The sequence below is a fragment of the Bidens hawaiensis genome, unplaced genomic scaffold (assembly GCF_021521415.1).
Source record: "Bidens hawaiensis isolate Kalapana, Puna unplaced genomic scaffold, B.hawaiensis_p1.1 tig00022097_1, whole genome shotgun sequence".
In the NCBI taxonomy this organism is placed as follows: Eukaryota; Viridiplantae; Streptophyta; class Magnoliopsida; order Asterales; family Asteraceae; genus Bidens; species Bidens hawaiensis.
The window spans coordinates 98,710-108,421 of NW_027493423.1; the positions used below are offsets into that span (position 1 = coordinate 98,710).

Sequence of the window (9,712 nt, forward strand, 5' to 3'; positions counted from 1 at the left end):
AACTTAGTTGCATAAGCAGTTTGTTTAATGTAAATACCTTCTTGGTTCTGATTCATTTCTATTCCCAAATAATAGCACAACAAGCCTAGATCTGTCATTTCAAATTGTGAACTCATTTGTTGCTTGAACCTTTTTACCTCTTCCTCACAACTTCCAGTTACCAGCAAATCATCAACATATACTCCAACAATCACAAGTCTTTTTTGTTGTCTTCACATAGACAACTTGCTCATGTGGGCACCTTTTAAAACCCAAGTCTTGTAATACTTTATTCAGTTTCAGGTTTCATGCTCTAGGGGCTTTTCTAAGGCCATATAAAGCCTTTGACAACTTATAGACCTTCTGTTCTTCACCTTTCCTTTCATACCCCTCTGGTTGTTTTACAAACACATCTTCCTTTAATCTCCATACAGAAAGGCTGCTTTTACATCCATGTGGTAAATCTTCCAATTCTTCTTGGCTGATAATGCTAATAACAACCTTATTGTTTCAATTCTAGCTACAGGGGCAAATGCTTCATCGAAATCTACCCCAATTTGTTGCACATAACCCTTGGCAACTAGTTTAGCCTTGTGTTTGACAATTTTACCACTAGCATCCTCTTTCAATTTATATACCCACTTCAAACCAATGGGTTTACAGTTTATAGGTTTTACTGTTAAAGCCCATGTTTTATTTCTTTCAATATCTTGCAACTCTTCCTCCATGGCTTCCCTCCATACCTTTTCTTTACAAGCTTCTGTGAAAGAGAAAGGCTAATAACAACTCAACAGTGTTATTTTCTTCCTGTCTCTCAGCTCCATATCTTATGTTCTCATATAGCACAAAATCATGCAGCCTTGGAGGTAAAGTTGAAACCCTACCAGACCTTCTTAGAATAGGTTGTTCCAAACCAACCTGGTGTTGTTCAGACTGGTTAGGAGTTGTATCAGAAATTGATACAGTACCATAACTTTCACCATGCTCAAACTGGGAATTTTCATTCTGATTGTTCTGTACCTGCACTTCACTTACCAACAGTGTAACACCGCGTTCTTTACCCTCTTTAGTTTAGACTTAAAAATACTAACCTAGAAAGTACAAGGACCAAAAGTGCAAATTCTGAAAATTTGCTCCCATCGCGATACGCGACGGGGTAACAGTCAACCCATCGCGTAGCGCGATGGGCTTGGTGAGTCACCGGACACGTGTCCAACACCGTGTCAACACGTGGCGCAATGTGACAGGCCACGTGTCACCGCCGCATAAGGCGGTGTAAAAGTGCGGCATCACGATACGCAATGGGTCACCAATACCCTATCGCGTACCGCGATGGGGTCCAATTTCGGCTATAAAAGGGGGGGGGGGGGGTGGCGGGCATAAGCTTCATTCATCCCAAAAACACCTTTCTTTACACACACATAGCCTTAGGAAGCGTACCCCGTTGCCGTAACAAGCCGACGTGCTGTTTTCTCGTATTTCGTGCAAGAAACGAAGTTATAATCAAGTAGCATCACTTAAGCGAGTAGATCAAAGATTCTGCCTTTTTCTTATTATCAATCTAAGTGTTCGCTTTAAGGTAGGGTTTACGTTTAAGTTATTTGAATTATAGCTTAGACTATCAATCGAGGCTATGGCCTTTAACCTTGATCGTATTTTACAAATCATTCACAATCATGTTTTCAAAAGCGTTACTTCATGATGAAGTAATGATTTAATAAAAGATATTTTGACGGGCATGTAGTAACTGGAAGGGGGATATCACTAGTAGTAAGTTTCTTGCCTAAGGAAAAGTAATTCGTATAAATCCCAACCAACCGAGGGACCCGTTTACTTACCTGGAGAAACTTACCAACGTGTTGAACCTATTAGGCCAAAGCATGCTATATCAAACGTCACATAAAACCAAGGGTTTTCATTCACAATTAAAGATAAACGATTTCAAGGTTAATCTTACAATAATAGCTTAATCATCATTCAAATCATTCATACAAACCTATTTATGTATAGGTTAAAATCATTCACAATCAATCAATCAATCAATCAGTCAAGGGTTTTCAACACCGACGGTACAGATGAATACGTTAACCTTTTCAATCAGTCAAAACATATTTGTACTCAATGAGACGAACGGGTGTTTGTCTTAACGAGTCAATCAATGTCTACATGAGATAATGAATTCTCCAAAACGTTATAATACAAAGTAGAGAATAATATCAACTCAGACCGAATACGCATGTGTATGGATCCAAACATAACTGTTAGAGCTCAATCAATCAATCAAAGGCAATGAAGCCGCGAGTTTAAACGGTCATGGCCAGTTCTCAGTTCAGGGTTGTTTGGCTCGGGGAATACCGTTGTGTGTGTAGGGCAGTGGTACATATACCGGAAGCAGAATTACTTCCACTGAGATTGTCAAGAAAACTACATTTGTATTGTAATCGTCATTCAAAATGTTTTATTGAGTCATACGTATTCACCAGCATATAGCTGACGTATTTTTCCAACCCATTGCAGGTTAGCATTAGCAAGGATTGGAGTCTATAAGAAGATAGAAGCGCATGACAAGATGGCTCCGTTTTTGATAAACAAATCCTTGTATTATGAAACATATTTTGTAAACTAATACTCGGGTATTTAATTCCCGAGTAAATTTTCAATGTAAATTAATATTATATTAAACCTAAAGTATTCCGCTAAAATTAACCCATAAACTCTGATATATTTACAAAACATGTACCAACTTGTAGTCACACGCCTAGGCCCTAAGCCGGGGTGTGACAGGTTGGTATCAGAGCCATCGGTTTCAACGAATTAGGTATTAAACATTAGTACCTAGGCTTTAACCATTATTATCATTATTATTTGTAGGGATAAGATAGGATTGGTAAACCTCCTATCCCTAATCTAACTAAAAGTGCAGATGTCTTATATTAACTACTTTGGTCGTATACACCGAGTAGCCATTCGATCAAAACCGACAATCAACTACGAACCATCCGATATGGAGAGTAGCAATAGTTATTATACTAGCTTTTTCAATCACAATCAACCAATCGTTCCAAACTTACTCTATGGGAGCCAACCCGTGTATCTCCCAGGGAGTCAGCAAATGCCAATAGAGATTTCTGACGACACCATCGACAACAATCCTCAGTATTATCCACTCGAGGTTCCGAATTACCATCCTTCCGAGGAACAGGAAGTGCAAAGGAAGATCAAGCAGAAAACTGAATCGGAATCATCAAGCTGGATGAATTGTCACTCTGATCAAAGGAGATGACAATTTGGATCACCACCATTGAACTATCAATATGAGACCCCACCAGCATCTGCAGAACCCAGTCATAAACCAAAAATGAGGCTTAGCATGCCATACAAAAAGAGATTTAACTCAACATCAATCAAGAACCCTTATGAATCCGAAGAGGAAGAAGAGAATGAAAATACTTACTTCCCTTCATATTTAGGATCAAGACCTTCGATTTCACAACAAGCAAAGGAGATTCGTGAGGAGGCAAATCTCATCGAGGAGTTTTACACCACTAATATTCCCGATGAAGAAATGCACACATATGTTGCGAACCCGCATCTCTATCCCCAAGAGAATGCTTATCTCTTTCCAGCCACATCCGCACCAACGGGATATCCGAACCCGCCAAATTCGGTGATGGACGAGCTGAGAAATGAGAAAGTGGACAAAAAGAGAATGGGGAGAAAGATTGCCAAGAAATGTGACAAGATGAAAAATCTTGTTACAAAATGGATTAAGGATTAGAAATCGTTGTTGTATACTGTTGTAGTTGTTGTAATCCTTTTTCTTGTAAGATAAATAATGTAATATAAAGTGTGTCTTTTCCTAAATTTTGTTTTATTCATGTAACAACATGTCTAAAACAAACAGTAATCCAGAAATTCAAGTAAACAATAAAGGAAAGACAATTGAAGAAATTTTACAGGAAAAAGCTATCGCGGACAATATACAAGATATACCACAAAATTATGAGCATGGTATTCGCGATTTGATTAAGGAAGCCGTAAATCCAATCTATGAAATTCTGAAAAATGATCCAAGTAGAACCGCCTCACAATCTAACAAAAGAGCAAGTCGAAGTGAAACCGCTACTTCGAAAAGAGAATCAAAGAAGGAATCCAAAAAGGAATCGGAAAAGAAAGAAGAAAAGAAAAAGGAAACCGAGAAAAAGAAAGAAGCGAGTGATGAAAGCTCGACTGCTGAAAACGACATTCGTGAAAAGACAAAGAAACTTAAAATACATGAAGGTTGTGATTTCAAGGTGTTTAAAGTCTATAACCCCAAAGAGTTTCACGGGGATAAATGAGTGATACATACCCTCCGATGGTTGGAGGAAATGGAATCAATTGTGCTAATCAGCAAGTGCACAGAGAGAGAAAAGGTTCAATATACCTCCCAGATGTTCAAGGGGGGAGGCATTGGAATGGTGGAATACCCTGATCAGAATCAAAGGTAGAGAGAATCTATACAACTTAGATTGGGAAACATTAAAAACAATGATACTGAAGAAGTTTTGCCCAATAAACGAGATGGATCAGATTCAAACCAAACTGTGGAATCACAAGGTTGTAGGAACAAATCTCAAGGAATATAACACCAAGTTCCTTGAGTATTGCAATTGTGCCTCATCTAGTCGCTCCAGAAATCAACAAAGTAACACGATACATCTACGGCTTACCAATCGAAATCCGTGATTATGTTCGTTCACATATGCCATCTACCACAGAATCAGCCATGGAGTTGGCTGGATATTTGATAGACGGATGTAACGATTCCGGCAACTTCAGGTATACCCTAGCCGGAATATACTATTTACGTGTCGTTTAATATTGATTATATGAGTTATAGTACGTTTATACGAGTATATATGATTCACAGTATGAATCATACTCAATTATATAGTGAATCATATTGGAATTTCGATCAACCAATGATCGGTTATTGAAACCCGAACGAATCGGGAATTACATTATAGACGAAGTATATAATGTTTAGTGATGTTTACGAAGTATTAATGCTTCGGGATAGGTGAATTATAGCACAGAAAAAGGATTTCGATTTAATGGTACGTCGGTACGCTAAACGAAACCTTTAACACCAAACCAAGCAAGAGACGATCAATCAAGCCGAAAAAGATGCGTAATTATTAATAATATGATGTTTTAATGTCATGGTTTAAGTTTTTAAAGTTTTTAAGTCGGTTTTATGTAAATTTTTATTTTGACCCGAAAAACGACCATTTTAGGCTCGTTTTAAGCCGAATTACGAGTTTAAACGAGAAACGAACTGAACCAGATTATCCACAACATTATCCAGATTGCGTAATCTAGATATGTGGACAATATTGGAGATGTGGGGCCCCCACACACACCCACAAAGGGCCGGCCACCCCCCCATTATCATATTATCTTTCATTTTCTTTTTTTTTTTACACAAAAACACACACAAACTCTCTCAAAACTCTCTCCATCTCTCAAGTTTTTCATCACCCATCACAAACCCTTGATCCTCCATCCATTTCCATCATTTCTAATCAAGAACAAAGGTATAAACATGTTATAATACATGATCTTTGGTGTTAATTACTTAGTTTGAGTTGTTTTTGCAAGAACAAAAAGGTTCCAAATGAAATATGGGTGAAAACCCGAGATGGAACCGGTTCTTGTGTGATCAAAGGATGTATACAAGTTATACAAAGGATCTTGATCCAAGTAATTAGTTAAAAGTGTTTAGAACGAATTTTTACGGTTGAAATCGTTGTTTTGATGTTTTAACCGACTCTAGGAAAGAAATGGCTTGATTGTTGGTATAGTTTGCTTGGTGTGGTGTTGTTGTGCTTGAAAGTGTTGTATCTAGCGGCTAGCAAAGGCTAGAAACCGAGATCCTTGCGATCTAAAGCTAGAAAACACAAGATAGTTCGGTTTTCGGGTGTTTATGAAAAATGGACAGATTTCCGTGTGCTTAGAGTTGGGTCACGAAATTTCACAGAGATGATCTACACATGAAAATATGAGATCTGTGAATTTTTGGTAATTTTTGGATAAAAGATGAATATTTGGTGAATTTAATGCTCGGTTTTGGCCAAAAATAGTGAAAAATAGCAAAACATGATGAAAAATTCCGGAAAATTTAAGATAAGCTTTTTATAACATATAAAAGTCACCCACAAAATTTTAGCTCAGTTGGAAAAGTCTAAGTAGGCTTTTCGGTGATACGAGTTCTAGGGCTTTCTAGCTCGGTTTTGGGTGAAAATGGCTTGAAAAATAAGTTTTAAATTCTGGAAAAATTCCAGAAAGTTATGAGGATGATAAAGATCATCCCAGAAAAATTTGGGATTTTTCTAAAGTGTTTTGGTATTTTTGATATATTTAGTGTTTTAACAAGATTTAAAAATAGATAAATAAATGTAAATGTAGGAAAATAAATCTGGGAAAATTCCAGAAAGTTATGAGGATGATAAAGATCATCCCAGAAAAACTTGGGATTTTTCTAAAGTGTTTTGGTATTTTTGATATATTTAGTATTTTAATAAGATTTGAAAATAGATAAATATATGTAAATTTACGAAAATAAATCTGGAAAAATTCCAGAGAGTTATGAGAATGACAAGGAACATCCCAGAAAAATTTGGTATTTTTCTAAAGTGTTTTGGTATTTTTGATATATTTAGTATTTTAATAAGATTTGAAAATAGATAAATATATGTAAATTTACGAAAATAAATCTGGAAAAATTCCAGAGAGTTATGAGAATGACAAGGATCATTCCAGAAAAAGTTGGGATTTTCCTAAAGTATTTTGGTATTTTTTTATATTTTTAGTGTTTTAATGAGATTTAAGAATAAGTAAATAAATGCAAATATAGGAAAATAAATCTGGAAAATTTTATAAAATGTTCTTTCTGTCAAAATAAGTTTTGAGCAAAATTTCAAGACCCGAGACTAAACGGGTAATTATTTGTGCTAAAATGAACATAAAAACAATTAGTTAAAGCTTAAAACGTGTAAACCGGCAAAGTTCGCATAAGCGAGCTGACTGGTACACGAAAAACTCTAAAAATAGACTATTTCATAAATCTAAGTAAATTAAGTAAAAATAAATCATCCGAAAATAATCCGGATGATTTGGGTAATTTTACCCGATTGTACCGTTTCCGGCACCGAAATACCGGAAACGGGCCCCACGGCCAAACGGGGTGTCAAACCGAGCTATAATTTCATCACCTTAACTAAATTGACTGTCAAGCTCTAAGCAATGTCAATCTGAGTCCTTAGAAGTGTCACGGGGTTAACATTGTCCCCGAATCGAGTACAGTACTGGGTTAACAATGTTCCCAGATGTACCGATTGATATGTATTTAAGTTATGGGAATTATATAGTAACGACTAGATATTATATTACAGATCCAGGCACGTAGCTGTTCCTTATATTACTCACCAACTCACGACAAGGTGAGTTTTCACGAGCCCCTTTTAATGAATTGTTTTAATTATATTTTCCCGGGGCGGAAAACATGTCTTATTTAAAGTATTTAAGTACATACCGATCGTATGGAAATACTTGTACATTTATATATATATGGGCTGATGCATAGAATATATAAAATGTTTATAATGTGTTATTGTTCTGGGGTAACATAGTTCCCAGGGGTTATTATTATTCTGGGGTAACATAGTTCCCAGGGGTTATTATTATTCTGGGGTAACATAGTTCCCAGGGGTTGTTATTATTCTGGGGTAACATAGTTCCCAGGGGTTGTTATTATTCTGGGGTAACATAGTTCCCAGGGGTTATTATTATTCTGGGGTAACATAGTTCCCAGGGGTTATTATTATTCTGGGGTAACATAGTTCCCAGGGGTTGTTATTGTTCTGGGGTAACATAGTTCCCAGAAAGTTATTGGAAATGTTCTGGGGTAACATAGTTCCCAGCATGATTATATTGTTAATAAATGATTATTAAAATGATTTGTCAGTGTTTATTCAAATTAGTGAAACTCACCAACTATTCGTAGTTGACCCGTTTTCTTTACATGTTTTCTAGGTATGCCCAAGTTGGATTGATTGATGTTTGCTTAACTATCTGTGCTACCTGTTGGAAGCTTGCTGCTCTTTGTTTTGTAATGAATTTATTAATGTCTTATCGGTAAAATATGTGTGTAACACCTAGACAGTAATGAAACTCGCAACAATGTAATATATTATAAATTAATGTAGTGGTATTTTCTTTATAAGCAATGCTGTTGATATCAGATGTGTCTGTTGCATCCCGTGTACGTTTCCGCTGCGGTTACGGGGTGTTACAACGGAATGTTGAGGAACCGAGATGAGAAAAAGAAGGATGATGGAAAGACTAGTGTGGGTGGAAAGATAAAGAAGACGGAGAAGAAAAGAGAATGGGGATTTGTGTATAGTCGCCCCATTTGCAAGTCATGCGGAAGGAGACATTTCGGCAGATGTCTTCGACCAACTAACACTGTTGTATGTGGACTTTGCAAGAAACCAGGACACTCGGAAGCAGATTGTAGGAAGAAGACCGGAGTATGTTTTGAGTGTGGCGAGAAAGGGCATTATAGTACAGAATGCCCAAAGAAAAAGCCGATGAAAAATGTAGTAGGTGCAAGTGGCAGCGGTGCCAGGACCGAGGCCAAGAAAGGAAACGCTCGTGTCTTTCTGCTAGACACCCAGAAAGCAGCAGATATACCGGACGTGATCACCGGTACGTTTCCTATCAATAATGTTTATGCTAGAATATTATTTGACTCGGGTGCAAACCAAAGCTTTATAGATTATAAATTTTGTAGTCTATTAAATGAGCCCTTAGTTAAACTAGATAAACATTATGAAGTAGAAACCGCTGATAGAAGTATAAGTAGAATAACCGAGGCGTTAGAGAATGCCACAATATCTTTAGCAAATCACGTCATTCCTGTACGACTGTTACCTATGACATTAGCAGGTTTTGATGTAGTTTTAGGTATGGATTGGTTATCATTCAATCAAGCCCGTATCCTATGTAACGATAAAGCTATTGATATCCGAACGTCTAACAACAAAACCATTCGTATAACTGGAGACAACGAATGAGGAAAGGTAGGAATCATATCCCAAGATTAAGGCAAGCCATTGCATAGGTAAGGGATGCCTTGCATTCATGGCCTATGTAACCAAAGAACCCGAACCTAAAAAGATGGAAGAAGTACCAATTGTATCTAAATTCAAGGATGTATTTCCAGAGGAAATACCAGGAGCCCCACTTGATAGGGAAGTAGAATTCAGAATTGACTTAATACCAGGAACGTCACCAATAGCTAAATCACCATATCGTCTAGCACCTACGGAAATGAAAGAGTTAAAGAAACAGTTAGATGAGCTATTAGAGAAAGGATGCATACGACCAAGTTCATCACCGTGGGGAGCTCCGATATTGTTTGTAAAGAAGAAGGACGGGTCGATGAGGATGTGTATAGATTACCGAGAACTGAACAAGGTTACGATTAAGAATAAGTACTCACTACCAAGAATCGATGACTTGTTTGATCAGCTCCAAGGAGCAAGCTGTTTTTCCAGGATTGATCTTAGATCGGGTTACCATCAATTGAAGGTACAAGAGGAAGATATACCTAAAACCACCTTTAGAACCCGATATGGACATTATGAGTTCACCGTGATGCCTTTCGGACTCACTAATGCTCCAGCAG

The 9,712-nt window shown here is 37.1% G+C and overlaps 1 pseudogene; it reads right to left on the bottom strand.

Moving 5' to 3' along the window:
* Positions 1-398: 398 nt before the first annotated feature.
* Positions 399-707, bottom strand: LOC143564627 (putative mitochondrial protein AtMg00820 pseudogene; annotated as a pseudogene).
* Positions 708-9,712: the final 9,005 nt, after the last annotated feature.